The sequence below is a fragment of the Nelumbo lutea genome, chromosome 4 (assembly GCF_056320005.1).
Source record: "Nelumbo lutea isolate HS-2025 chromosome 4, American lotus-T2T, whole genome shotgun sequence".
Classification (NCBI taxonomy): Eukaryota; Viridiplantae; Streptophyta; class Magnoliopsida; order Proteales; family Nelumbonaceae; genus Nelumbo; species Nelumbo lutea.
Window position 1 is genome coordinate 52271028 of NC_142687.1, and position 24105 is coordinate 52295132.

The window sequence follows — 24105 nt, forward strand, 5'->3', positions numbered from 1 at the left end:
TCAGACTTGAAAAAACGGTGTATACAACTTTCCTCCCTGGGTTACCGTGCACAAGCTCCCAGGTGAGCGGAGTTATTCCTTTCCAGATCTGCCGCATCCCCGGATAAATGTAGTAATATCGTGGGGCCCACAATGCACGACGAATGCCAAAAGCCCGTTTTTGCACCGTTCCCATTCAGTAATGACAGTCGTTCCGCAAATGGTCCGAGTATCCGGCACGTTGTTTCCTGTTGTCTCGCCGAAACGACATATGGAATTTGCAAATAGTATATCAAAAATAAAATATTAATAAAATTGGGGTGCAACACGAGGACTTCCCAGGAGGTCACCCATCCTAGTACTACTCTCGCCCAAGCACGCTTAACTTCGGAGTTCTGATGGGATCCGGTGCATTAGTACTAGTATGATCGCACCCATTTGCTTTTGTTCGCTTTAATCTTTATGCACTCATTATCTTGCTCCCCTCCGTTAATTCTTTCAGACTTGAAAAAACGGTGTATACAACTTTCCTCCCTTGGTTACCGTGCACAAGCTCCCAGGTGAGCGGAGTTATTCCTTTCTAGATCTGCCGCATCCCCGGATAAATGTAGTAATATCGTGGGGCCCACAATGCACGACGAATGCCAAAAGCCCGGTTTTGCACCGTTCCCATTCGGTAATGACAGTCGTTCCGCAAATGGTCCGAGTATCCGGCACGTTGTTTCCTGTTGTCTCGCCGAAACGACATATGGAATTTGCAAATAGTATATCAAAAATAAAATATTAATAAAATTGGGGTGCAACACGAGGACTTCCCAGGAGGTCACCCATCCTAATACTACTCTCGCCCAAGCACGCTTAACTTCGGAGTTCTGATGGGATCCGGTGCATTAGTGCTGGTATGATCGCACCCGTTTGATACTTGTTCGCTTTAATCTTTATGCACTCACTATCTTGCTCCCCTCCATTAATTCTTTCAGACTTGAAAAAACGGTGTATGCAACTTTCCTCCCTTGGTAACCGTGCACAAGCTCTCAGGTGAGCGGAGTTATTCCTTTCTAGATCTGTCGCTGCCCCGGATAAATGTAGTAATATCGTGGGGCCCACAATGCACTATGAATGCCAAAAGACCGGTTTTGCACCGTTCCCATTCAGTAATGACGGTCGTTCCGCAAATGGTCCGAGTATCCGGCACGTTGTTTCCAGTTGTCTCGCCGAAACGACATATGGAATTTGCCAATAGTATATCAAATATAAAATATTAATAAAATTGGGGTGCAACACGAGGACTTCCCAGGAGGTCACCCATCCTAGTACTACTCTCGCCCAAGCACGCTTAACTTCGGAGTTCTGATGGGATCCGGTGCATTAGTGCTGGTATGATCGCACCCGTTTGGTTCTTGTTCGCTTTAATCTTTATGCACTCACTATCTTGCTCCCCTCCATTAATTCTTTCAGATTTGAAAAACCGGTGTATGCAACTTTCCTCCCTTGGTAACCGTGCACAAGCTCCCAGGTGAGCGGAGTTATTCCTTTCTAGATCTGTCGCTGCCCCGGATAAATGTAGTAATATCGTGGGGCCCACAATGCACTATGAATGCCAAAAGACCGGTTTTGCACCGTTCCCATTCAGTAATGACGGTCGTGCCGCAAATGGTCCGAGTATCCGGCACGTTGTTTCCAGTTGTCTCGCCGAAACGACATATGGAATTTGCCAATAGTATATCAAATATAAAATATTAATAAAATTGGGGTGCAACACGACGACTTCCCAGGAGGTCACCCATCCTAGTACTACTCTCGCCCAAGCACGCTTAACTTCGGAGTTCTGATGGGATCCGGTGCATTAGTACTAGTATGATCGCACCTGTTTGCTTTTGTTCGCTTTAATCTTTATGCACTCATTATCTTGCTCCCCTCCGTTAATTCTTTCAGACTTGAAAAAACGGTGTATACAACTTTCCTCCCTTGGTTACCGTGCACAAGCTCCCAGGTGAGCGGAGTTATTCCTTTCTAGATCTGCCGCATCCCCGGATAAATGTAGTAATATCGTGGGGCCCACAATGCACGACGAATGCCAAACGCCCTGTTTTGCACCGTTCCCATTCAGTAATGAAGGTCGTTCCCCAAATGGTCCGAGTATCCGGCACGTTGTTTCCTGTTGTCTCGCCGAAACGACATATGGAATTTGCCAATAGTATATCAAATATAAAATATTAATAAAATTGGGGTGCAACACGAGGACTTCCCAGGAGGTCACCCATCCTAGTACTACTCTCGCCCAAGCACGCTTAACTTCGGAGTTCTGATGGGATCCGGTGCATTAGTGCTGGTATGATCGCACCCGTTTGCTTCGTGTTCGCTTTAATCTTTATGCACTCACTATCTTGCTCCCCTCCATTAATTCTTTCAGACTTGAAAAAACGGTGTATGCAACTTTCCTCCCTTGGTAACCGTGCACAAGCTCTCAGGTGAGCGGAGTTATTCCTTTCTAGATCTGTCGCTGCCCCGGATAAATGTAGTAATATCGTGGGGCCCACAATGCACTACGAATGCCAAAAGACCGGTTTTGCACCGTTCCCATTCAGTAATGACAGTCGTTCCGCAAATGGTCCGAGTATCCGGCACGTTGTTTCCAGTTGTCTCGCCGAAACGACATATGGAATTTGCCAATAGTATATCAAATATAAAATATTAATAAAATTGGGGTGCAACACGAGGACTTCCCAGGAGGTCACCCATCCTAGTACTACTCTCGCCCAAGCACGCTTAACTTCGGAGTTCTGATGGGATCCGGTGCATTAGTGCTGGTATGATCGCACCCGTTTGCTTCTTGTTCGCTTTAATCTTTATGCACTCACTATCTTGCTCCCCTCCATTAATTCTTTCAGATTTGAAAAACCGGTGTATGCAACTTTCCTCCCTTGGGAACCGTGCACAAGATCCCAGGTGAGCGGAGTTATTCCTTTCTAGATCTGTCGCTGCCCCGGATAAATGTAGTAATATCGTGGGGCCCACAATGCACTTGAATGCCAAAAGACCGGTTTTGCACCATTCCCATTCAGTAATGACGGTCGTGCCGCAAATGGTCCGAGTATCCGGCACGTTGTTTCCAGTTGTCTCGCCGAAACGACATATGGAATTTGCCAATAGTATATCAAATATAAAATATTAATAAAATTGGGGTGCAACACGAGGACTTCCCAGGAGGTCACCCATTCTAGTACTACTCTCGCCCAAGCACGCTTAACTTCGGAGTTCTGATGGGATCCGGTGCATTAGTACTAGTATGATCGCACCCGTTTGCTTTTGTTCGCTTTAATCTTTATGCACTCATTATCTTGCTCCCCTCCGTTAATTCTTTCAGACTTGAAAAAACGGTGTATACAACTTTCCTCCCTTGGTTACCGTGCACAAGCTCCCAGGTGAGCGGAGTTATTCCTTTCTAGATCTGTCGCTGCCCCGGGTAAATGTAGTAATATCGTGGGGCCCACAATGCACTATGAATGCCAAAAGACCGGTTTTGCACCGTTCCCATTCAGTAATGACGGTCTTGCCGCAAATGGTCCAAGTATCCGGCACGTTGTTTCCAGTTGTCTCGCCGAAACGACATATGGAATTTGCCAATAGTATATCAAATATAAAATATTAATAAAATTGGGGTGCAACACGAGGACTTCCCAGGAGGTCACCCATCCTAGTACTACTCTCGCCCAAGCACGCTTAACTTCGGAGTTCTGATGGGATCCGGTGCATTAGTGCTAGTATGATCGCACCCGTTTGCTACTTGTTCGCTTTAATCTTTATGCACTCACTATCTTGCTCCCCTCCGTTAATTCTTTCAGACTTGAAAAAACGGTGTATACAACTTTCCTCCCTTGGTTACCGTGCACAAGCTCCCAGGTGAGCGGAGTTATTCCTTTCTAGATCTGCCGCATCCCCGGATAAATGTAGTAATATCGTGGGGCCCACAATGCACTATGAATGCCAAAAAACCGGTTTTGCACCGTTCCCATTCAGTAATGACGGTCGTTCCGCAAATGGTCCGAGTATCCGGCACGTTGTTTCCAGTTGTCTCGCCGAAACGACATATGGAATTTGCAAATAGTATATCAAAAATAAAATATTAATAAAATTGGGGTGCAACATGAGGACTTCCCAGGAGGTCACCCATCCTAGTACTACTCTCGCCCAAGCACGCTTAACTTCGGAGTTCTGATGGGATCCGGTGCATTAGTGCTGGTATGATCGCACCCGTTTGCTTCTTGTTCGCTTTAATCTTTATGCACTCACTATCTTGCTCCCCTCCATTAATTCTTTCAGACTTGAAAAAACGGTGTATGCAACTTTCCTCCCTTGGTAACCGTGCACAAGCTCCCAGGTGAGCGGAGTTATTCCTTTCTAGATCTGTCGCTGCCCCGGATAAATGTAGTAATATCGTGGGGCCCACAATGTACTACGAATGCCAAAAGACCGGTTTTGCACCGTTCCCATTCAGTAATGACGGTCGTGCCGAAATGGTCCGAGTATCCGGCACGTTGTTTCCAGTTGTCTCGCCGAAACGACATATGGAATTTGCAAATAGTATATCAAAAATAAAATATTAATAAAATTGGGGTGCAACATGAGGACTTCCCAGGAGGTCACCCATCCTAGTACTACTCTCGCCCAAGCACGCTTAACTTCGGAGTTCTGATGGGATCCGGTGCATTAGTGCTGGTATGATCGCACACGTTTTTTTCTTGTTCGCTTTAATCTTTATGCACTCACTATCTTGCTCCCCTCCATTAATTCTTTCAGACTTGAAAAAACGGTGTATGCAACTTTCCTCCCTTGGTTACCGTGCACGAGCTCCAGGTGAGCGGAGTTATTCCTTTCTAGATCTGCCGCATCCTCGGATAAATGTAGTAATATCACGGGGCCCACAATGCACGACGAATGCCAAAAGCCCGGTTTTGCACCGTTCCCATTCAGTAATGACAGTCGTTCCGCAAATGGTCCGAGTATCCGGCACATTGTTTCCTGTTGTCTCGCCGAAACGACATATGGAATTTGCCAATAGTATATCAAAAATAAAATATTAATAAAATTGGGGTGCAACACGAGGACTTCCCAGGAGGTCACCCATCCTAGTACTACTCTCGCCCAAGCACGCTTAACTTCGGAGTTCTGATGGGATCCGGTGCATTAGTGCTGGTATGATCGCACCCGTTTGCTTCTTGTTCGCTTTAATCTTTATGCACTCACTATCTTGCTCCCCTCCATTAATTCTTTCAGATTTGAAAAAACGGTGTATGCAACTTTCCTCCCTTGGTAACCGTGCACAAGATCCCAGGTGAGCGGAGTTATTCCTTTCTAGATCTGTCGCTGCCCCGGGTAAATGTAGTAATATCGTGGGGCCCACAATGCACTATGAATGCCAAAAGACCGGTTTTGCACCGTTCCCATTCAGTAATGACGGTCTTGCCGCAAATGGTCCGAGTATCCGGCACGTTGTTTCCAGTTGTCTCGCCGAAACGACATATGGAATTTGCCAATAGTATATCAAATATAAAATATTAATAAAATTGGGGTGCAACACGAGGACTTCCCAGGAGGTCACCCATCCTAGTACTACTCTCGCCCAAGCACGCTTAACTTCGGAGTTCTGATGGGATCCGGTGCATTAGTGCTGGTATGATCGCACCCGTTTGCTTCTTGTTCGCTTTAATCTTTATGCACTCACTATCTTGCTCCCCTCCATTAATTCTTTCAGATTTGAAAAACCGGTGTATGCAACTTTCCTCCCTTGGTAACCGTGCACAAGATCCCAGGTGAGCGGAGTTATTCCTTTCTAGATCTGTCGCTGCCCCGGGTAAATGTAGTAATATCGTGGGGCCGACAATGCACTATGAATGCCAAAAGACCGGTTTTGCACCGTTCCCATTCAGTAATGACGGTCTTGCCGCAAATGGTCCGAGTATCCGGCACGTTGTTTCCAGTTGTCTCGCCGAAACGACATACGGAATTTGCCAATAGTATATCAAATATAAAATATTAATAAAATTGGGGTGCAACACGAGGACTTCCCAGGAGGTCACCCATCCTAGTACTACTCTCGCCCAAGCACGCTTAACTTCGGAGTTCTGATGGGATCCGGTGCATTAGTGCTGGTATGATCGAACCCGTTTGCATCTTGTTCGCAGGAATCTTTATGCACTCACTATCTTGCTCCCCTCCGTTAATTCTTTCAGACTTGAAAAAACGGTGTATACAACTTTCCTCCCTGGGTTACCGTGCACAAGCTCCCAGGTGAGCGGAGTTATTCCTTTCCAGATCTGCCGCATCCCCGGATAAATGTAGTAATATCGTGGGGCCCACAATGCACGACGAATGCCAAAAGCCCGTTTTTGCACCGTTCCCATTCAGTAATGACAGTCGTTCCGCAAATGGTCCGAGTATCCGGCACGTTGTTTCCTGTTGTCTCGCCGAAACGACATATGGAATTTGCAAATAGTATATCAAAAATAAAATATTAATAAAATTGGGGTGCAACACGAGGACTTCCCAGGAGGTCACCCATCCTAGTACTACTCTCGCCCAAGCACGCTTAACTTCGGAGTTCTGATGGGATCCGATGCATTAGTACTAGTATGATCGCACCCGTTTGCTTTTGTTCGCTTTAATCTTTATGCACTCATTATCTTGCTCCCCTCCGTTAATTCTTTCAGACTTGAAAAAACGGTGTATACAACTTTCCTCCCTTGGTTACCGTGCACAAGCTCCCAGGTGAGCGGAGTTATTCCTTTCTAGATCTGCCGCATCCCCGGATAAATGTAGTAATATCGTGGGGCCCACAATGCACGACGAATGCCAAAAGCCCGGTTTTGCACCGTTCCCATTCGGTAATGACAGTCGTTCCGCAAATGGTCCGAGTATCCGGCACGTTGTTTCCTGTTGTCTCGCCGAAACGACATATGGAATTTGCAAATAGTATATCAAAAATAAAATATTAATAAAATTGGGGTGTAACACGAGGACTTCCCAGGAGGTCACCCATCCTAATACTACTCTCGCCCAAGCACGCTTAACTTCGGAGTTCTGATGGGATCCAGTGCATTAGTGCTGGTATGATCGCACCCGTTTGATACTTGTTCGCTTTAATCTTTATGCACTCACTATCTTGCTCCCCTCCATTAATTCTTTCAGACTTGAAAAAACGGTGTATGCAACTTTCCTCCCTTGGTAACCGTGCACAAGCTCCCAGGTGAGCGGAGTTATTCCTTTCTAGATCTGTCGCTGCCCCGGATAAATGTAGTAATATCGTGGGGCCCACAATGCACTATGAATGCCAAAAGACCGGTTTTGCACCGTTCCCATTCAGTAATGACGGTCGTTCCGCAAATGGTCCGAGTATCCGGCACGTTGTTTCCAGTTGTCTCGCCGAAACGACATATGGAATTTGCCAATAGTATATCAAATATAAAATATTAATAAAATTGGGGTGCAACACGAGGACTTCCCAGGAGGTCACCCATCCTAGTACTACTCTCGCCCAAGCACGCTTAACTTCGGAGTTCTGATGGGATCCGGTGCATTAGTGCTGGTATGATCGCACCCGTTTGGTTCTCGTTCGCTTTAATCTTTATGCACTCACTATCTTGCTCCCCTCCATTAATTCTTTCAGACTTGAAAAACCGGTGTATGCAACTTTCCTCCCTTGGTAACCGTGCACAAGCTCCCAGGTGAGCGGAGTTATTCCTTTCTAGATCTGTCGCTGCCCCGGATAAATGTAGTAATATCGTGGGGCCCACAATGCACTATGAATGCCAAAAGACCGGTTTTGCACCGTTCCCATTCAGTAATGACGGTCGTGCCGCAAATGGTCCGAGTATCCGGCACGTTGTTTCCAGTTGTCTCGCCGAAACGACGTATGGAATTTGCCAATAGTATATCAAATATAAAATATTAATAAAATTGGGGTGCAACACGACGACTTCCCAGGAGGTCACCCATCCTAGTACTACTCTCGCCCAAGCACGCTTAACTTCGGAGTTCTGATGGGATCCGGTGCATTAGTGCTAGTATGATCGCACCCGTTTGCTTTTGTTCGCTTTAATCTTTATGCACTCATTATCTTGCTCCCCTCCGTTAATTCTTTCAGACTTGAAAAAACGGTGTATACAACTTTCCACCCTTGGTTACCGTGCACAAGCTCCCAGGTGAGCGGAGTTATTCCTTTCTAGATCTGCCGCATCCCCGGATAAATGTAGTAATATCGTGGGGCCCACAATGCACGACGAATGCCAAACGCCCTGTTTTGCACCGTTCCCATTCAGTAATGAAGGTCGTTCCCCAAATGGTCCGAGTATCCGGCACGTTGTTTCCTGTTGTCTCGCCGAAACGACATATGGAATTTGCCAATAGTATATCAAATATAAAATATTAATAAAATTGGGGTGCAACACGAGGACTTCCCAGGAGGTCACCCATCCTAGTACTACTCTCGACCAAGCACGCTTAACTTCGGAGTTCTGATGGGATCCGGTGCATTAGTGCTGGTATGATCGCACCCGTTTGCTTCTTGTTCGCTTTAATCTTTATGCACTCACTATCTTGCTCCCCTCCATTAATTCTTTCAGACTTGAAAAAACGGTGTATGCAACTTTCCTCCCTTGGTAACCGTGCACAAGCTCTCAGGTGAGCGGAGTTATTCCTTTCTAGATCTGTCGCTGCCCCGGATAAATGTAGTAATATCGTGGGGCCCACAATGCACTATGAATGCCAAAAGACCGGTTTTGCACCGTTCCCATTCAGTAATGACGGTCGTTCCGCAAATGGTCCGAGTATCCGGCACGTTGTTTCCAGTTGTCTCGCCGAAACGACATATGGAATTTGCCAATAGTATATCAAATATAAAATATTAATAAAATTGGGGTGCAACACGAGGACTTCCCAGGAGGTCACCCATCCTAGTACTACTCTCGCCCAAGCACGCTTAACTTCGGAGTTCTGATGGGATCCGGTGCATTAGTGCTGGTATGATCGCACCCGTTTGCTTCTTGTTCGCTTTAATCTTTATGCACTCACTATCTTGCTCCCCTCCATTAATTCTTTCAGATTTGAAAAAACGGTGTATGCAACTTCCTCCCTTGGGAACCGTGCACAAGCTCCCAGGTGAGCGGAGTTATTCCTTTCTAGATCTGTCGCTGCCCCGGATAAATGTAGTAATATCGTGGGGCCCACAATGCACTATGAATGCCAAAAGACCGGTTTTGCACCGTTCCCATTCAGTAATGACGGTCGTGCCGCAAATGGTCCGAGTATCCGGCACGTTGTTTCCAGTTGTCTCGCCGAAACGACATATGGAATTTGCAAATAGTATATCAAAAATAAAATATTACTAAAATTGGGGTGCAACACGAGGACTTCCCAGGAGGTCACCCATCCTAGTACTACTCTCGCCCAAGCACGCTTAACTTCGGAGTTCTGATGGGATCCGGTGCATTAGTACTAGTATGATCGCACCCGTTTGCTTTTGTTCGCTTTAATCTTTATGCACTCATTATCTTGCTCCCCTCCGTTAATTCTTTCAGACTTGAAAAAACGGTGTATACAACTTTCCTCCCTTGGTTACCGTGCACAAGCTCCCAGGTGAGCGGAGTTATTCCTTTCTAGATCTGCCGCATCCCCGGATAAATGTAGTAATATCGTGGGGCCCACTATGCACGACGAATGCCAAACGCCCTGTTTTGCACCGTTCCCATTCAGTAATGACGGTCGTTCCCCAAATGGTCCGAGTATCCGGCACGTTGTTTCCTGTTGTCTCGCCGAAACGACATATGGAATTTGCCAATAGTATATCAAATATAAAATATTAATAAAATTGGGGTGCAACACGAGGACTTCCCAGGAGGTCACCCATCCTAGTACTACTCTCGCCCAAGCACGCTTAACTTCGGAGTTCTGATGGGATCCGGTGCATTAGTGCTGGTATGATCGCACCCGTTTGCTTCTTGTTCGCTTTAATCTTTATGCACTCACTATCTTGCTCCCCTCCATTAATTCTTTCAGACTTGAAAAAACGGTGTATGCAACTTTCCTCCCTTGGTAACCGTGCACAAGCTCCCAGGTGACCGGAGTTATTCCTTTCTACATCTGCAGCTGCCCCGGATAAATGTAGTAATATCGTGGGGCCCACAATGCACTACGAATGCCAAAAGACCAGTTTTGCACCGTTCCCATTCAGTAATGACGGTCGTGCCGCAAATGGTCCGAGTATCCGGCACGTTGTTTACTGTTGTCTCGCCGAAACGACATATAGAATTTGCAAATAGTATATCAAAAATAAAATATTAATAAAATTGGGGTGCAACACGAGGACTTCCCAGGAGGTCACCCATCCTAGTACTACTCTCGCCCAAAGCACGCTTAACTTCGGAGTTCTAATGGGATCCGATGCATTAGTGCTAGTATGATCGCACCCGTTTGGTTCTTGTTCGCTTTAATCTTTATGCACTCATTATCTTGCTCCCCTCCGTTAATTCTTTCAGACTTGAAAAAACGGTGTATACAACTTTCCTCCCTGGGTTACCGTGCACAAGCTCCCAGGTGAGCGGAGTTATTCCTTTCCAGATCTGCCGCATCCCCGGATAAATGTAGTAATATCGTGGGGCCCACAATGCACGACGAATGCCAAAAGCCCGGTTTTGCACCGTTCCCATTCGTTAATGACGGTCGTGCCGCAAATGGTCCGAATATCCGGCTCGTTGTTTCCTGATGTCTCGCCGAAACGACATATGGAATTTGCAAATAGTATATAAAAAATAAAATATTAATAAAATTGGGGTGCAACACGAGGACTTCCCAGGAGGTCACCCATCCTAGTACTACTCTCGCCCAAGCACGCTTAACTTCGGAGTTCTGATGGGATCCGGTGCATTAGTGCTGGTATGATCGCACCCGTTTGCTTCTTGTTCGCTTTAATCTTTATGCACTCACTATCTTGCTCCCCTCCATTAATTCTTTCAGACTTGAAAAAACGGTGTATGCAACTTTCCTCCCTTGGTAACCGTGCACAAGCTCCCAGGTGAGCGGAGTTATTCCTTTCTAGATCTGTCGCTGCCCCGGATAAATGTAGTAATATCGTGGGGCCCACAATGTACTATGAATGCCAAAAGACCGGTTTTGCACCGTTCCCATTCAGTAATGACGGTCGTGCCGAAATGGTCCGAGTATCCGGCACGTTGTTTCCAGTTGTCTCGCCGAAACGACATATGGAATTTGCAAATAGTATATCAAAAATAAAATATTAATAAAATTGGGGTGCAACATGAGGACTTCCCAGGAGGTCACCCATCCTAGTACTACTCTCGCCCAAGCACGCTTAACTTCGGAGTTCTGATGGGATCCGGTGCATTAGTGCTGGTATGATCGCACACGTTTTTTTCTTGTTCGCTTTAATCTTTATGCACTCACTATCTTGCTCCCCTCCATTAATTCTTTCAGACTTGAAAAAACGGTGTATGCAACTTTCCTCCCTTGGTTACCGTGCACGAGCTTCAGGTGAGCGGAGTTATTCCTTTCTAGATCTGCCGCATCCTCGGATAAATGTAGTAATATCACGGGGCCCACAATGCACGACGAATGCCAAAAGCCCGGTTTTGCACCGTTCCCATTCAGTAATGACAGTCGTTCCGCAAATGGTCCGAGTATCCGGCACATTGTTTCCTGTTGTCTCGCCGAAACGACATATGGAATTTGCCAATAGTATATCAAAAATAAAATATTAATAAAATTGGGGTGCAACACGAGGACTTCCCAGGAGGTCACCCATCCTAGTACTACTCTCGCCCAAGCACGCTTAACTTCGGAGTTCTGATGGGATCCGGTGCATTAGTGCTGGTATGATCGCACCCGTTTGCTTCTTGTTCGCTTTAATCTTTATGCACTCACTATCTTGCTCCCCTCCATTAATTCTTTCAGATTTGAAAAACCGGTGTATGCAACTTTCCTCCCTTGGTAACCGTGCACAAGATCCCAGGTGAGCGGAGTTATTCCTTTCTAGATCTGTCGCTGCCCCGGGTAAATGTAGTAATATCGTGGGGCCCACAATGCACTATGAATGCCAAAAGACCGGTTTTGCACCGTTCCCATTCAGTAATGACGGTCTTGCCGCAAATGGTCCGAGTATCCGGCACGTTGTTTCCAGTTGTCTCGCCGAAACGACATATGGAATTTGCCAATAGTATATCAAATATAAAATATTAATAAAATTGGGGTGCAACACGAGGACTTCCCAGGAGGTCACCCATCCTAGTACTACTCTCGCCCAAGCACGCTTAACTTCGGAGTTCTGATGGGATCCGGTGCATTAGTGCTGGTATGATCGCACCCGTTTGCTTCTTGTTCGCTTTAATCTTTATGCACTCACTATCTTGCTCCCCTCCATTAATTCTTTCAGACTTGAAAAAACGGTGTATGCAACTTTCCTCCCTTGGTAACCGTGCACAAGATCCCAGGTGAGCGGAGTTATTCCTTTCTAGATCTGTCGCTGCCCCGGGTAAATGTAGTAATATCGTGGGGCCGACAATGCACTATGAATGCCAAAAGACCGGTTTTGCACCGTTCCCATTCAGTAATGACGGTCTTGCCGCAAATGGTCCGAGTATCCGGCACGTTGTTTCCAGTTGTCTCGCCGAAACGACATACGGAATTTGCCAATAGTATATCAAATATAAAATATTAATAAAATTGGGGTGCAACACGAGGACTTCCCAGGAGGTCACCCATCCTAGTACTACTCTCGCCCAAGCACGCTTAACTTCGGAGTTCTGATGGGATCCGGTGCATTAGTGCTTGTATGATCGCACCCGTTTGCATCTTGTTCGCATGAATCTTTATGCACTCACTATCTTGCTCCCCTCCATTAATTCTTTCAGACTTGAAAAAACGGTGTATGCAACTTTCCTCCCTTGGTAACCGTGCACAAGCTCCCATGTGAGCGGAGTTATTCCTTTTCTATATCTGCCGCATCCTCGGATAAATGTAGTAATATCACGGGGCCCACAATACACGACGAATGCCTACAGCCCAGTTTTGCACCGTTCCCATTCAGTAATGACGGTCGTGCCGCAAATGGTCCGAGTATCCGGCACGTTGTTTCCAGTTGTCTCGCCGAAACGACATATAGAATTTGCAAATAGTATATCAAAAATAAAATACTAATAAAATTGGGGTGCAACACGAGGACTTCCCAGGAGGTCACCCATCCTAATACTACTCTCGCCCAAGCACACTTAACTTCGGAGTTCTGATGGAATCCGGTGCATTAGTGCTGGTATGATCGCACCCGTTTGCTTCTTGTTCGCTTTAATCTTTATGCACTCACTATCTTGCTCCCCTCCATTAATTCTTTCAGACTTGAAAAAACGGTTTATGCAACTTTCCTCCCTTGGTAACCGTGCACAAGCTCCCAGGTGAGCGAAGTTATTCCTTTTCTATATCTGCCGCATCCTCGGATAAATGTAGTAATATCACGGGCCCCACAATGCACGACGAATGCCAAAAGCCCAGTTTTGCACCGTTCCCATTCAGTAATGACGGTCGTGCCGCAAATGGTCCGAGTATCCGGCACGTTGTTTCCAATTGTCTCGCCGAAACGACATATAGAATTTGCAAATAGTATATCAAAAATAAAATATTAATAAAATTGGTGTGCAACACGAGGACTTCCCAGGAGGTCACCCATCCTAATACTACTCTCGCCCAAGCACGCTTAACTTCGGAGTTCTGATGGGATCCGGTGCATTAGTGCTGGTATGATCGAACCCGTTTGCATCTTGTTCGCATTAATCTTTATGCACTCACTATCTTGCTCCCCTCCATTAATTCTTTCAGACTTGAAAAAACGGTGTATGCAACTTTCCTCCCTTGGTAACCGTGCACAAGCTCCCAGGTGAGCGGAGTTATTCATTTCTAGATCTGCCGCATCCCCGGATAAATGCAGTAATATCGCGGGGCCCACAATACACGACGAATGCCAAAAGCCCGGTTTTGCACCGTTCCCATTCAGTAATGACGGTCGTTCCGCAAATGGTCCGAGTATCCGGCACGTTGTTTCTAGTTGTCTCGCCGAAACGACATATGGAATTTGCAAATAGTATATCAAAAATAAAATATTAATAAAATTGGGGTGCAACACGAGGACTTCGCAGGAGGTCACCCATCCTAATACTACTCTCACCCAAGCACGCTTAATTTCGGAGTTCTGATGGGATCCGGTGCATTAGTGCTGGTATGATCGCACCCGTTTGCGTCTTGTTCGCAGAAATCTTTATGCACTCACTGTCTTGCTCCCCTCCATTAATCCTTTCAGACTTGAAAAAACGGTGTATGCAAATTTCCTCCCTTGGTAACCGTGCACAAGTTCCCAGGTGAGCGGAGTTATTCCTTTCTAGATCTGCCGCATCCCCGGATAAATGTAGTAATATCGTGGGGCCCACAATGCACGACGAATACCCAAAGCCCGGTTTTGCACTGTTCCCATTCAGTAATGACAGTCGTTCCGCAAATGGTCCGAGTATCCGGCACGTTGTTTCCTATTGTCTCGCCGAAACGACATATGGAATTTGCAAATAGTATATCAAAAATAAAATATTAATAAAATTGGGGTGCAACACGAGGACTTCCCAGGAGGTCACCCATCCTAGTAATACCCTCGCCCAAGCACGCTTAACTTCGGAGTTCTGATGGGATCCGGTGCATTAGTGCTAGTATGATCGCACCCGTTTGCTTCTTGTTCGCTTTAATCTTTATGCACTCATTATCTTGCTCCCCTCCGATAATTCTTTCAGACTTGAAAAAACGGTGTATACAACTTTCCTCCCTTGGTTACCGTGCACAAGCTCCCAGGTGAGCGGAGTTATTCCTTTCTAGATCTGCCGCATCCCCGCATAAATGTAGTAATATCGTGGGGCCCACAATGCACGACGAATGCCAAAAGCCCGGTTTTGCACCGTTCCCATTCAGTAATGACAGTCGTTCCGCAAATGGTCCGAGTATCCGGCACGTTATTTCCTGTTGTCTCGCCGAAACGACATATGGAATTTGCAAATTGTATATCAAAAATAAAATATTAATAAAATTGGGGTGCAACACGAGGACTTCCCAGGAGGTCACCCATCCTAGTACTACTCTCGCCCAAGCACGCTTAACTTCGTAGTTCTGATGGGATCCGGTGCATTAGTGCTAGTATGATCGCACCCGTTTGGTTCTTGTTCGCTTTAATCTTTATGCACTCATTATCTTGCTCCCCTCCGTTAATTCTTTCAGACTTGAAAAAACGGTGTATGCAACTTTCCTCCCTTGGTTACCGTGCACAAGCTCCCAGGTGAGCGGAGTTATTCCTTTCTAGATCTGCCGCATTCCCGGATAAATGTAGTAATATCGTGGGGCCCACAATGCACGACGAATGCCAAAAGCCCGGTTTTGCACCGTTCCCATTCAGTAATGACAGTCGTTCCGCAAATGGTCCGAGTATCCGGCACGTTATTTCCTGTTGTCTCGCCGAAACGACATATGGAATTTGCAAATTGTATATCAAAAATAAAATATTAGTAAAATTGGGGTGCAACACGAGGACTTCCCAGGAGGTCACCCATCCTAGTACTACTCTCGCCCAAGCACGCTTAACTTCGGAGTTCTGATGGGATCCGGTGCATTAGTGCTGGTATGATCGCACCCGTTTGCTTCTTGTTCGCTTTAATCTTTATGCACTCACTATCTTGCTCCCCTCCATTAATTCTTTCAGACTTGAAAAAACGGTGTATGCAACTTTCCTCCCTTGGTAACCGTGCACAAGCTCCCAGGTGAGCGGAGTTATTCCTTTCTAGATCTGTCGTTGCCCCGGATAAATGTAGTAATATCATGGGGCCCACAATGCACTATGAATGCCAAAAGACCGGTTTTGCACCGTTCCCATTCAGTAATGACGGTCGTGCCGCAAATGGTCCGAGTATCCGGCACGTTGTTTCCAGTTGTCTCGCCGAAATGACATATGGAATTTGCAAATAGTATATCAAAAATAAAATATTAATAAAATTGGGGTGCAACATGAGGACTTCCCAGGAGGTCACCCATCCTAGTACTACTCTCGCCCAAGCACGCTTAACTTCGGAGTTCTGATGGGATCCGGTGCATTAGTGCTGGTATGATCGCACACGTTTTCTTCTTGTTCGCTTTAATCTTTATGCACTCACTATCTTGCTCCCCTCCGTTAATTCTTTCAGACTTGAAAAAACGGTGTATGCAACTTTCCTCCCTTGGTAACCGTGCACAAGCTCCCAGGTGAGCGGAGTTAGTCCTTTCTAGATCTGTCGCTGCCCCGGATAAATGTAGTAATATCGTGGGGCCCACAATGCACTATGAATGCCAAAAGACCGGTTTTGCACCGTTCCCATTCAGTAATGACGGTCGTGCCGCAAATGGTCCGAGTATCCGGCACGTTGTTTCCAGTTGTCTCGCCGAAACGACATATGGAATTTGCAAATAGTATATCAAAAATAAAATATTAATAAAATTGGGGTGCAACATGAGGACTTCCCAGGAGGTCACCCATCCTAGTACTACTCTCGCCCAAGCACGCTTAACTTCGGAGTTCTGATGGGATCCGGTGCATTAGTGATGGTATGATCGCACCCGTTTTCTTCTTGTTCGCTTTAATCTTTATGCACTCACTATCTTGCTCCCCTCCATTAATTCTTTCAGATTTGAAAAAACGGTGTATGCAACTTTCCTCCCTTGGTTACCGTGCACAAGCTCCCAGGTGAGCGGAGTTATTCCTTTCTAGATCTGCCGCATTCCCGGATAAATGTAGTAATATCGTGGGGCCCACAATGCACGACGAATGCCAAAAGCCCGGTTTTGCACCGTTCCCATTCAGTAATGACAGTCGTTCCGCAAATGGTCCGAGTATCCGGCACGTTGTTTCCTGTTGTCTCGCCGAAACGACATATAGAATTTGCAAATAGTATATAAAAAATAAAATATTAATAAAATTGGGGTGCAACACGAGGACTTCCCAGGAGGTCACCCATCCAAGTACTACTCTCGCCCAAGCACGCTTAACTTCGGAGTTCTGATGGGATCCGGTGCATTAGTGCTAATATGATCGCACCCGTTTGGTTCTTGTTCGCTTTAATCTTTATGCACTCATTATCTTGCTCCCCTCCGTTAATTCTTTCAGACTTGAAAAAACGGTGTATACAACTTTCCTCCCTGGGTTACCGTGCACAAGCTCCCAGGTGAGCGGAGTTATTCCTTTCTAGATCTGCCGCATCCCCGGATAAATGTAGTAATATCGTGGGGCCCACAATGCACGACGAATGCCAAAAGCCCGGTTTTGCACCGTTCCCATTCAGTAATGACAGTCGTTCCGCAAATGGTCCGAGTATCCGGCACGTTGTATCCTGTTGTCTCGCCGAAACGACATATGGAATTTGCAAATAGTATATCAAAAATAAAATATTAATAAAATTGGGGTGCAACACGAGGACTTCCCAGGAGGTCACCCATCCTAGTACTACTCTCGACAAAGCACGCTTAACTTCGGAGTTCTGATGGGATCCGGTGCATTAGTACTAGTATGATCGCACCCGTTTGCTTTTGTTCGCTTTAATCTTTATGCACTCATTATCTTGCTCCCCTCCGTTAATTCTTTCAGACTTGAAAAAACGGTGTATACAACTTTCCTCCCTTGGTTACCGTGCACAAGCTCCCAGGTGAGCGGAGTTATTCCTTTCTAGATCTGCCGCATCCCCGGATAAATGTAGTAATATCGTGGGGCCCACAATGCACGACGAATGCCAAAAGCCCGGTTTTGCACCGTTCCCATTCGGTAATGACAGTCGTTCCGCAAATGATCCAAGTATCCGGCACGTTGTTTCCTGTTGTCTCGCCGAAACGACATATGGAATTTGCAAATAGTATATCAAAAATAAAATATTAATAAAATTGGGGTGCAACACGAGGACTTCCCAGGAGGTCACCCATCCTAGTACTACCCTCGCCAAAGCACGCTTAACTTCGTAGTTCTGATGGGATCCGGTGCATTAGTGCTAGTATGATCGCACCCGTTTGCTTCTTGTTCGCTTTAATCTTTATGCACTCATTATCTTGCTCCCCTCCGTTAATTCTTTCAGACTTGAAAAAACGGTGTATACAATTTTCCTCCCTTGGTTACCGTGCACAAGCTCCCAGGTGAGCGGAGTTATTCCTTTCTAGATCTGCCGCATCCCCGGATAAATGTAGTAATATCGTGGGGCCCACAATGCACGACGAATGCCAAAAGCCCGGTTTTGCACCGTTCCCATTCAGTAATGACAGTCGTTCCGCAAATGGTCCGAGTATCCGGCACGTTGTTTCCTGTTGTCTCGCCGAAACGACATATGGAATTTGCAAATTGTATATCAAAAATAAAATATTAATAAAATTGGGGTGCAACACGAGGACTTCCCAGGAGGTCACCCATCCTAGTACTACTCTCGCCCAAGCACGCTTAACTTCGGAGTTCTGATGGGATCCGGTGCATTAGTGCTGGTATGATCGCACCCGTTTGCTTCTTGTTCGCTTTAATCTTTATGCACTCACTATCTTGCTCCCCTCCATTAATTCTTTCAGACTTGAAAAAACGGTGTATGCAACTTTCCTCCCTTGGTAACCGTGCACAAGCTCCCAGGTGAGCGGAGTTATTCCTTTCTAGATCTGTCGTTGCCCCGGATAAATGTAGTAATATCATGGGGCCCACAATGTACTACGAATGCCAAAAGACCGGTTTTGCACCGTTCCCATTCAGTAATGACGGTCGTGCCGCAAATGGTCCGAGTATCCGGCACGTTGTTTCCTATTGTCTCGCCGAAACGACATATGGAATTTGCAAATAGTATATCAAAAATAAAATATTACTAAAATAGGGGTGCAACACGAGGACTTCCCAGGAGGTCACCCATCCTAGTACTACTCTCGCCCAACCACGCTTAACTTCGGAGTTCTGATGGGATCCGGTGCATTAGTACTAGTATGATCGCACCCGTTTGCTTTTGTTCGCTTTAATCTTTATGCACTCATTATCTTGCTCCCCTCCGTTAATTCTTTCAGACTTGAAAAAACGGTGTATACAACTTTCCTCCCTTGGTTACCGTGCACAAGCTCCCAGGTGAGCGGATTTATTCCTTTCTAGATCTGCCGCATCCCCGGATAAATGTAGTAATATCATGGGGCCCACAATGCACGACGAATGCCAAACGCCCTGTTTTGCACCGTTCCCATTCAGTAATGACAGTCGTTCCCCAAATGGTCCGAGTATCCGGCACGTTGTTTCCTGTTGTCTCGCCGAAACGACATATGGAATTTGCCAATAGTATATCAAAAATAAAATATTAATAAAATTGGGGTGCAACACGAGGACTTCCCAGGAGGTCACCCATCCTAGTACTACTCTCGCCCAAGCACGCTTAACTTCGGAGTTCTGATGGGATCCGGTGCATTAGTGCTGGTATGATCGCACCCGTTTGCTTCTTGTTCGCTTTAATCTTTATGCACTCACTATCTTGCTCCCCTCCATTAATTCTTTCAGACTTGAAAAAACGGTGTATGCAACTTTCCTCCCTTGGTAACCGTGCACAAGCTCCCAGGTGAGCGGAGTTATTCCTTTCTAGATCTGTCGCTGCCCCGGAAAAATGTAGTAATATCGTGGGGCCCACAATGCACTATGAATGCCAAAAGACCGGTTTTGCACCGTTCCCATTCAGTAATGACGGTCGTGCCGCAAATGGTCCGAGTATCCGGCACGTTGTTTCCAGTTGTCTCGCCGAAACGACATATGGAATTTGCAAATAGTATATCAAAAATAAAATATTAATAAAATTGGGGTGCAACATGAGGACTTCCCAGGAAGTCACCCATCCTAGTACTACTCTCGCCCAAGCACGCTTAAATTCGGAGTTCTGATGGGATCCGGTGCATTAGTGCTGGTATGATCGCACCCGTTTTCTTCTTGTTCGCTTTAATCTTTATGCACTCACTATCTTGCTCCCCTCCATTAATTATTTCAGATTTGAAAAAACGGTGTATGCAACTTTCCTCCCTTGGTTACCGTGCACAAGCTCCCAGGTGAGCGGAGTTATTCCTTTCTAGATCTGCCGCATTCCCGGATAAATGTAGTAATATCGTGGGGCCCACAATGCACGACGAATGCCAAAAGCCCGGTTTTGCACCGTTCCCATTCAGTAATGACAGTCGTTCCGCAAATGGTCCGAGTATCCGGCACGTTGTTTCCTGTTGTCTCGCCGAAACGACATATAGAATTTGCAAATACTATATCAAAAATAAAATATTAATAAAATTGGGGTGCAACACGAGGACTTCCCAGGAGGTCACCCATCCTAGTACTACTCTCGCCCAAGCACGCTTAACTTCGGATTTCTGATGGGATCCGGTGCATTAGTGCTAGTATGATCGCACCCGTTTGGTTCTTGTTCGCTTTAATCTTTATGCACTCATTATCTTGCTCCCCTCCGTTAATTCTTTCAGACTTGAAAAAACGGTGTATACAACTTTCCTCCCTGGGTTACCGTGCACAAGCTCCCAGGTGAGCGGAGTTATTCCTTTCTAAATCTGCCGCATCCCCGGATAAATGTAGTAATATCGTGGGGCCCACAATGCACAACGAATGCCAAAAGCCCGGTTTTGCACCGTTCCCATTCAGTAATGACCGTCGTTCCGCAAATGGTCCGAGTATCCGGCACGTTGTTTCCTGTTGTCTCGCCGAAACGACATATGGAATTTGCAAATAGTATATCAAAAATAAAATATTAATAAAATTGGGGTGCAACACGAGGACTTCCCAGGAGGTCACCCATCCTAGTACTACTCTCGCCCAAGCACGCTTAACTTCGGAGTTCTGATGGGATCCGGTGCATTAGTACTAGTATGATCGCACCCGTTTGCTTTTGTTCGCTTTAATCTTTATGCACTCATTATCTTGCTCCCCTCCGTTAATTCTTTCAGACTTGAAAAAACGGTGTATACAACTTTCCTCCCTTGGTTACCGTGCACAAGCTCCCAGGTGAGCGGAGTTATTCCTTTCTAGATCTGCCGCATCCCCGGATAAATGAAGTAATATCGTGGGGCCCACAATGCCCGACGAATGCCAAAAGCCCGGTTTTGCTCCGTTCCCATTCGGTAATGACAGTCGTTCCGCAAATGGTCCGAGTATCCGGCACGTTGTTTCCTGTTGTCTCGCCGAAACGACATATAGAATTTGCAAATAGTATATCAAAAATAAAATATTAATAAAATTGGGGTGCAACACGAGGACTTCCCAGGAGGTCACCCATCCTAGTACTACCCTCGCCAAAGCACGCTTAACTTCGGAGTTCTGATGGGATCCGATGCATTAGTGCTAGTATGATCGCACCCGTTTGCTTCTTGTTCGCTTTAATCTTTATGCACTCATTATCTTTCTCCCCTCCGTTAATTCTTTCAGACTTGAAAAAACGGTGTATACAATTTTCCTCCCTTGGTTACCGTGCACAAGCTCCCAGGTGAGCGGAGTTATTCCTTTCTAGATCTGCCGCATCCCCGGATAAATGTAGTAATATCGTGGGGCCCACAATGCACGACGAATGCCAAAAGCCCGGTTTTGCACCGTTCCCATTCAGTAATGACAGTCGTTCCGCAAATGGTCCGAGTATCCGGCACGTTATTTCCTGTTGTCTCGCCGAAACGACATATGGAATTTGCAAATTGTATATCAAAAATAAAATATTAATAAAATTGGGGTGCAACACGAGGACTTCCCAGGAGGTCACCCATCCTAGTACTACTCTCGCCCAAGCACGCTTAACTTCGGAGATCTGATGGGATCCGGTGCATTAGTGCTGGTATGATCGCACCCGTTTGCTTCTTGTTCGCTTTAATCTTTATGCACTCACTATCTTGCTCCCCTCCATTAATTCTTTCAGACTTGAAAAAACGGTGTATGTAACTTTCCTCCCTTGGTAACCGTGCACAAGCTCCCAGGTGAGCGGAGTTATTCCTTTCTGGATCTGTCGCTGCCCCGGATAAATGTAGTAATATCGTGGGGCCCACAATGCACTATGAATGCCAAAAAACCGGTTTTGCACCGTTCCCATTCAGTAATGACGGTCGTGCCGCAAATGGTCCGAGTATCCGGCACGTTGTTTCCAGTTGTCTCGCCGAAACGACATATGGAATTTGCAAATAGTATATCAAAAATAAAATATTAATAAAATTGGGGTGCAACACGAGGACTTCCCAGGAGGTCACCCATCCTAGTACTACTCTCGCCCAAGCACGCTTAACTTCGGAGTTCTGATGGGATCCGGTGCATTAGTGCTGGTATGATCGCACCCGTTTTCTTCTTGTTCGCTTTAATCTTTATGCACTCACTATCTTGCTCCCCTCCATTAATTCTTTCAGACTTGAAAAAACGGTGTATGCAACTTTCCTCCCTTGGTTACCGTGCACAAGCTTCAGGTGAGCGGAGTTATTCCTTTCTAGATCTGCCGCATCCTCGGATAAATGTAGTAATATCACGGGGCCCACAATGCACGACGAATGCCAAAAGCCCGGTTTTGCACCGTTCCCATTCAGTAATGACAGTCGTTCCGCAAATGGTCCGAGTATCCGACACATTGTTTCCTGTTGTCTCGCCGAAACGACATATGGAATTTGCCAATAGTATATCAAAAATAAAATATTAATAAAATTGGGGTGCAACACGAGGACTTCCCAGGAGGTCACCCATCCTAGTACTACTCTCGCCCAAGCACACTTAACTTCGGAGTTCTGATGGGATCCGGTGCATTAGTGCTGGTATGATCGCACCCGTTTGCTTCTTGTTCGCTTTAATCTTTATGCACTCACTATCTTGCTCCCCTCCATTAATTCTTTCAGATTTGAAAAACCGGTGTATGCAACATTCCTCCCTTGGTAACCGTGCACAAGATCCCAGGTGAGCGGAGTTATTCCTTTCTAGATCTGTCGCTGCCCCGGGTAAATGTAGTAATATCATGGGGCCCACAATGCACTATGAATGCCAAAAGACCGGTTTTGCACCGTTCCCATTCAGTAATGACGGTCGTGCCGCAAATGGTCCGAGTATTCGGCACGTTGTTTCCAGTTGTCTCGCCGAAACGACATATGGAATTTGCCAATAGTATATCAAATATAAAATATTAATAAAATTGGGGTGCAACACGAGGACTTCCCAGGAGGTCACCCATCCTAGTACTACTCTCGCCCAAGCACGCTTAACTTCGGAGTTCTGATGGGATCCGGTGCATTAGTGCTGGTATGATCGCACCCGTTTGCTTCTTGTTCGCTTTAATCTTTATGCACTCACAATCTTGCTCCCCTCCATTAATTCTTTCAGATTTGAAAAAACGGTGTATGCAACTTTCCTCCCTTGGTAACCGTGCACAAGCTCCCAGGTGAGCGGAGTTATTCCTTTCTAGATCTGTCGCTGCGCCGGATAAATGTAGTAATATCGTGGGGCCCACAATGCACTATGAATGCCAAAAGACCGGTTTTGCACCGTTCCCATTCAGTAATGACGGTCGTGCCGCAAATGGTCCGAGTATCCGGCACGTTGTTTCCTATTGTCTCGCCGAAACGACATATGGAATTTGCAAATAGTATATCAAAAATAAAATATTACTAAAATTGGGGTGCAACACGAGGACTTCCCAGGAGGTCACCCATCCTAGTGCTACTCTCGCCCAAGCACGCTTAACTTCGGAGTTCTGATGGGATCCGGTGCATTAGTACTAGTATGATCGCACCCGTTTGCTTTTGTTCGCTTTAATCTTTATGCACTCATTATCTTGCTCCCCTCCGTTAATTCTTTCAGACTTGAAAAAACGGTGTATACAACTTTCCTCCCTTGGTTACCGTGCACAAGCTCCCAGGTGAGCGGAGTTATTCCTTTCTAGATCTGCCGCATCCCCGGATAAATGTAGTAATATCGTGGGGCCCACAATGCACGACGAATGCCAAACGCCCTGTTTTGCACCGTTCCCATTCAGTAATGACGGTCGTTCCCCAAATGGTCCGAGTATCCGGCAC

At 46.1% G+C, this 24105-nt stretch overlaps 50 non-coding genes across 50 annotated transcripts; all 50 read right to left on the minus strand.

Annotated features, from left to right (window-relative positions):
• Window positions 1–296: 296 nt before the first annotated feature.
• LOC148858667 (5S ribosomal RNA) lies at window positions 297–415 on the minus strand. Its single transcript, XR_016096292.1, has one exon. It is a non-coding gene; the product is annotated as a 5S ribosomal RNA (ribosomal RNA).
• Window positions 416–773: 358 nt separating this feature from the next.
• Window positions 774–892, minus strand: LOC148858668 (5S ribosomal RNA). Its single transcript, XR_016095842.1, has one exon. It is a non-coding gene; the product is annotated as a 5S ribosomal RNA (ribosomal RNA).
• Window positions 893–1251: 359 nt separating this feature from the next.
• On the minus strand, window positions 1252–1370 carry LOC148858669 (5S ribosomal RNA). The gene has a single exon (XR_016096293.1). It is a non-coding gene; the product is annotated as a 5S ribosomal RNA (ribosomal RNA).
• Window positions 1371–1729: 359 nt separating this feature from the next.
• Window positions 1730–1848, minus strand: LOC148858670 (5S ribosomal RNA). The gene has a single exon (XR_016097738.1). It is a non-coding gene; the product is annotated as a 5S ribosomal RNA (ribosomal RNA).
• Window positions 1849–2206: 358 nt separating this feature from the next.
• LOC148858671 (5S ribosomal RNA) lies at window positions 2207–2325 on the minus strand. The gene has a single exon (XR_016096304.1). It is a non-coding gene; the product is annotated as a 5S ribosomal RNA (ribosomal RNA).
• A 359-nt stretch (window positions 2326–2684) lies between these two features.
• On the minus strand, window positions 2685–2803 carry LOC148858672 (5S ribosomal RNA). Its single transcript, XR_016096315.1, has one exon. It is a non-coding gene; the product is annotated as a 5S ribosomal RNA (ribosomal RNA).
• A 358-nt stretch (window positions 2804–3161) lies between these two features.
• On the minus strand, window positions 3162–3280 carry LOC148858673 (5S ribosomal RNA). Its single transcript, XR_016096595.1, has one exon. It is a non-coding gene; the product is annotated as a 5S ribosomal RNA (ribosomal RNA).
• A 358-nt stretch (window positions 3281–3638) lies between these two features.
• LOC148858674 (5S ribosomal RNA) lies at window positions 3639–3757 on the minus strand. Its single transcript, XR_016095803.1, has one exon. It is a non-coding gene; the product is annotated as a 5S ribosomal RNA (ribosomal RNA).
• A 359-nt stretch (window positions 3758–4116) lies between these two features.
• LOC148858675 (5S ribosomal RNA) lies at window positions 4117–4235 on the minus strand. Its single transcript, XR_016096472.1, has one exon. It is a non-coding gene; the product is annotated as a 5S ribosomal RNA (ribosomal RNA).
• A 358-nt stretch (window positions 4236–4593) lies between these two features.
• LOC148858676 (5S ribosomal RNA) lies at window positions 4594–4712 on the minus strand. The gene has a single exon (XR_016097048.1). It is a non-coding gene; the product is annotated as a 5S ribosomal RNA (ribosomal RNA).
• Window positions 4713–5070: 358 nt separating this feature from the next.
• LOC148858677 (5S ribosomal RNA) lies at window positions 5071–5189 on the minus strand. The gene has a single exon (XR_016096326.1). It is a non-coding gene; the product is annotated as a 5S ribosomal RNA (ribosomal RNA).
• A 359-nt stretch (window positions 5190–5548) lies between these two features.
• On the minus strand, window positions 5549–5667 carry LOC148858678 (5S ribosomal RNA). Its single transcript, XR_016096337.1, has one exon. It is a non-coding gene; the product is annotated as a 5S ribosomal RNA (ribosomal RNA).
• Window positions 5668–6026: 359 nt separating this feature from the next.
• LOC148858679 (5S ribosomal RNA) lies at window positions 6027–6145 on the minus strand. The gene has a single exon (XR_016096650.1). It is a non-coding gene; the product is annotated as a 5S ribosomal RNA (ribosomal RNA).
• Window positions 6146–6504: 359 nt separating this feature from the next.
• Window positions 6505–6623, minus strand: LOC148858680 (5S ribosomal RNA). Its single transcript, XR_016097069.1, has one exon. It is a non-coding gene; the product is annotated as a 5S ribosomal RNA (ribosomal RNA).
• Window positions 6624–6981: 358 nt separating this feature from the next.
• On the minus strand, window positions 6982–7100 carry LOC148858681 (5S ribosomal RNA). Its single transcript, XR_016097486.1, has one exon. It is a non-coding gene; the product is annotated as a 5S ribosomal RNA (ribosomal RNA).
• Window positions 7101–7459: 359 nt separating this feature from the next.
• LOC148858682 (5S ribosomal RNA) lies at window positions 7460–7578 on the minus strand. Its single transcript, XR_016096348.1, has one exon. It is a non-coding gene; the product is annotated as a 5S ribosomal RNA (ribosomal RNA).
• A 359-nt stretch (window positions 7579–7937) lies between these two features.
• Window positions 7938–8056, minus strand: LOC148858683 (5S ribosomal RNA). Its single transcript, XR_016096696.1, has one exon. It is a non-coding gene; the product is annotated as a 5S ribosomal RNA (ribosomal RNA).
• Window positions 8057–8414: 358 nt separating this feature from the next.
• LOC148858684 (5S ribosomal RNA) lies at window positions 8415–8533 on the minus strand. Its single transcript, XR_016096203.1, has one exon. It is a non-coding gene; the product is annotated as a 5S ribosomal RNA (ribosomal RNA).
• A 359-nt stretch (window positions 8534–8892) lies between these two features.
• Window positions 8893–9011, minus strand: LOC148858685 (5S ribosomal RNA). Its single transcript, XR_016096359.1, has one exon. It is a non-coding gene; the product is annotated as a 5S ribosomal RNA (ribosomal RNA).
• Window positions 9012–9369: 358 nt separating this feature from the next.
• On the minus strand, window positions 9370–9488 carry LOC148858686 (5S ribosomal RNA). The gene has a single exon (XR_016096294.1). It is a non-coding gene; the product is annotated as a 5S ribosomal RNA (ribosomal RNA).
• Window positions 9489–9846: 358 nt separating this feature from the next.
• Window positions 9847–9965, minus strand: LOC148858687 (5S ribosomal RNA). The gene has a single exon (XR_016096371.1). It is a non-coding gene; the product is annotated as a 5S ribosomal RNA (ribosomal RNA).
• Window positions 9966–10324: 359 nt separating this feature from the next.
• LOC148858688 (5S ribosomal RNA) lies at window positions 10325–10444 on the minus strand. Its single transcript, XR_016097898.1, has one exon. It is a non-coding gene; the product is annotated as a 5S ribosomal RNA (ribosomal RNA).
• Window positions 10445–10803: 359 nt separating this feature from the next.
• Window positions 10804–10922, minus strand: LOC148858689 (5S ribosomal RNA). Its single transcript, XR_016096382.1, has one exon. It is a non-coding gene; the product is annotated as a 5S ribosomal RNA (ribosomal RNA).
• A 358-nt stretch (window positions 10923–11280) lies between these two features.
• Window positions 11281–11399, minus strand: LOC148858690 (5S ribosomal RNA). The gene has a single exon (XR_016097049.1). It is a non-coding gene; the product is annotated as a 5S ribosomal RNA (ribosomal RNA).
• A 358-nt stretch (window positions 11400–11757) lies between these two features.
• Window positions 11758–11876, minus strand: LOC148858691 (5S ribosomal RNA). Its single transcript, XR_016096393.1, has one exon. It is a non-coding gene; the product is annotated as a 5S ribosomal RNA (ribosomal RNA).
• Window positions 11877–12235: 359 nt separating this feature from the next.
• On the minus strand, window positions 12236–12354 carry LOC148858692 (5S ribosomal RNA). Its single transcript, XR_016096404.1, has one exon. It is a non-coding gene; the product is annotated as a 5S ribosomal RNA (ribosomal RNA).
• A 359-nt stretch (window positions 12355–12713) lies between these two features.
• Window positions 12714–12832, minus strand: LOC148858693 (5S ribosomal RNA). The gene has a single exon (XR_016096583.1). It is a non-coding gene; the product is annotated as a 5S ribosomal RNA (ribosomal RNA).
• A 360-nt stretch (window positions 12833–13192) lies between these two features.
• LOC148858694 (5S ribosomal RNA) lies at window positions 13193–13311 on the minus strand. The gene has a single exon (XR_016096983.1). It is a non-coding gene; the product is annotated as a 5S ribosomal RNA (ribosomal RNA).
• A 360-nt stretch (window positions 13312–13671) lies between these two features.
• Window positions 13672–13790, minus strand: LOC148858695 (5S ribosomal RNA). Its single transcript, XR_016097830.1, has one exon. It is a non-coding gene; the product is annotated as a 5S ribosomal RNA (ribosomal RNA).
• Window positions 13791–14149: 359 nt separating this feature from the next.
• Window positions 14150–14268, minus strand: LOC148858696 (5S ribosomal RNA). Its single transcript, XR_016097884.1, has one exon. It is a non-coding gene; the product is annotated as a 5S ribosomal RNA (ribosomal RNA).
• Window positions 14269–14627: 359 nt separating this feature from the next.
• On the minus strand, window positions 14628–14746 carry LOC148858697 (5S ribosomal RNA). Its single transcript, XR_016096630.1, has one exon. It is a non-coding gene; the product is annotated as a 5S ribosomal RNA (ribosomal RNA).
• Window positions 14747–15105: 359 nt separating this feature from the next.
• LOC148858698 (5S ribosomal RNA) lies at window positions 15106–15224 on the minus strand. The gene has a single exon (XR_016097253.1). It is a non-coding gene; the product is annotated as a 5S ribosomal RNA (ribosomal RNA).
• A 359-nt stretch (window positions 15225–15583) lies between these two features.
• LOC148858699 (5S ribosomal RNA) lies at window positions 15584–15702 on the minus strand. Its single transcript, XR_016096415.1, has one exon. It is a non-coding gene; the product is annotated as a 5S ribosomal RNA (ribosomal RNA).
• Window positions 15703–16061: 359 nt separating this feature from the next.
• LOC148858700 (5S ribosomal RNA) lies at window positions 16062–16180 on the minus strand. Its single transcript, XR_016097050.1, has one exon. It is a non-coding gene; the product is annotated as a 5S ribosomal RNA (ribosomal RNA).
• A 359-nt stretch (window positions 16181–16539) lies between these two features.
• LOC148858701 (5S ribosomal RNA) lies at window positions 16540–16658 on the minus strand. Its single transcript, XR_016097318.1, has one exon. It is a non-coding gene; the product is annotated as a 5S ribosomal RNA (ribosomal RNA).
• A 359-nt stretch (window positions 16659–17017) lies between these two features.
• On the minus strand, window positions 17018–17136 carry LOC148858702 (5S ribosomal RNA). The gene has a single exon (XR_016096540.1). It is a non-coding gene; the product is annotated as a 5S ribosomal RNA (ribosomal RNA).
• A 359-nt stretch (window positions 17137–17495) lies between these two features.
• Window positions 17496–17614, minus strand: LOC148858703 (5S ribosomal RNA). The gene has a single exon (XR_016097595.1). It is a non-coding gene; the product is annotated as a 5S ribosomal RNA (ribosomal RNA).
• Window positions 17615–17972: 358 nt separating this feature from the next.
• LOC148858704 (5S ribosomal RNA) lies at window positions 17973–18091 on the minus strand. Its single transcript, XR_016097366.1, has one exon. It is a non-coding gene; the product is annotated as a 5S ribosomal RNA (ribosomal RNA).
• A 359-nt stretch (window positions 18092–18450) lies between these two features.
• On the minus strand, window positions 18451–18569 carry LOC148858705 (5S ribosomal RNA). Its single transcript, XR_016096426.1, has one exon. It is a non-coding gene; the product is annotated as a 5S ribosomal RNA (ribosomal RNA).
• Window positions 18570–18928: 359 nt separating this feature from the next.
• LOC148858706 (5S ribosomal RNA) lies at window positions 18929–19047 on the minus strand. The gene has a single exon (XR_016097321.1). It is a non-coding gene; the product is annotated as a 5S ribosomal RNA (ribosomal RNA).
• A 358-nt stretch (window positions 19048–19405) lies between these two features.
• On the minus strand, window positions 19406–19524 carry LOC148858707 (5S ribosomal RNA). The gene has a single exon (XR_016096437.1). It is a non-coding gene; the product is annotated as a 5S ribosomal RNA (ribosomal RNA).
• Window positions 19525–19883: 359 nt separating this feature from the next.
• On the minus strand, window positions 19884–20002 carry LOC148858708 (5S ribosomal RNA). Its single transcript, XR_016097934.1, has one exon. It is a non-coding gene; the product is annotated as a 5S ribosomal RNA (ribosomal RNA).
• A 359-nt stretch (window positions 20003–20361) lies between these two features.
• On the minus strand, window positions 20362–20480 carry LOC148858709 (5S ribosomal RNA). Its single transcript, XR_016096972.1, has one exon. It is a non-coding gene; the product is annotated as a 5S ribosomal RNA (ribosomal RNA).
• A 359-nt stretch (window positions 20481–20839) lies between these two features.
• On the minus strand, window positions 20840–20958 carry LOC148858710 (5S ribosomal RNA). Its single transcript, XR_016096295.1, has one exon. It is a non-coding gene; the product is annotated as a 5S ribosomal RNA (ribosomal RNA).
• A 358-nt stretch (window positions 20959–21316) lies between these two features.
• On the minus strand, window positions 21317–21435 carry LOC148858711 (5S ribosomal RNA). The gene has a single exon (XR_016096755.1). It is a non-coding gene; the product is annotated as a 5S ribosomal RNA (ribosomal RNA).
• Window positions 21436–21794: 359 nt separating this feature from the next.
• LOC148858712 (5S ribosomal RNA) lies at window positions 21795–21913 on the minus strand. The gene has a single exon (XR_016095676.1). It is a non-coding gene; the product is annotated as a 5S ribosomal RNA (ribosomal RNA).
• A 359-nt stretch (window positions 21914–22272) lies between these two features.
• LOC148858713 (5S ribosomal RNA) lies at window positions 22273–22391 on the minus strand. Its single transcript, XR_016096449.1, has one exon. It is a non-coding gene; the product is annotated as a 5S ribosomal RNA (ribosomal RNA).
• A 358-nt stretch (window positions 22392–22749) lies between these two features.
• Window positions 22750–22868, minus strand: LOC148858714 (5S ribosomal RNA). Its single transcript, XR_016095721.1, has one exon. It is a non-coding gene; the product is annotated as a 5S ribosomal RNA (ribosomal RNA).
• Window positions 22869–23227: 359 nt separating this feature from the next.
• LOC148858715 (5S ribosomal RNA) lies at window positions 23228–23346 on the minus strand. Its single transcript, XR_016096460.1, has one exon. It is a non-coding gene; the product is annotated as a 5S ribosomal RNA (ribosomal RNA).
• A 359-nt stretch (window positions 23347–23705) lies between these two features.
• On the minus strand, window positions 23706–23824 carry LOC148858716 (5S ribosomal RNA). Its single transcript, XR_016097438.1, has one exon. It is a non-coding gene; the product is annotated as a 5S ribosomal RNA (ribosomal RNA).
• Between the last annotated feature and the right edge of the window lie 281 nt (window positions 23825–24105).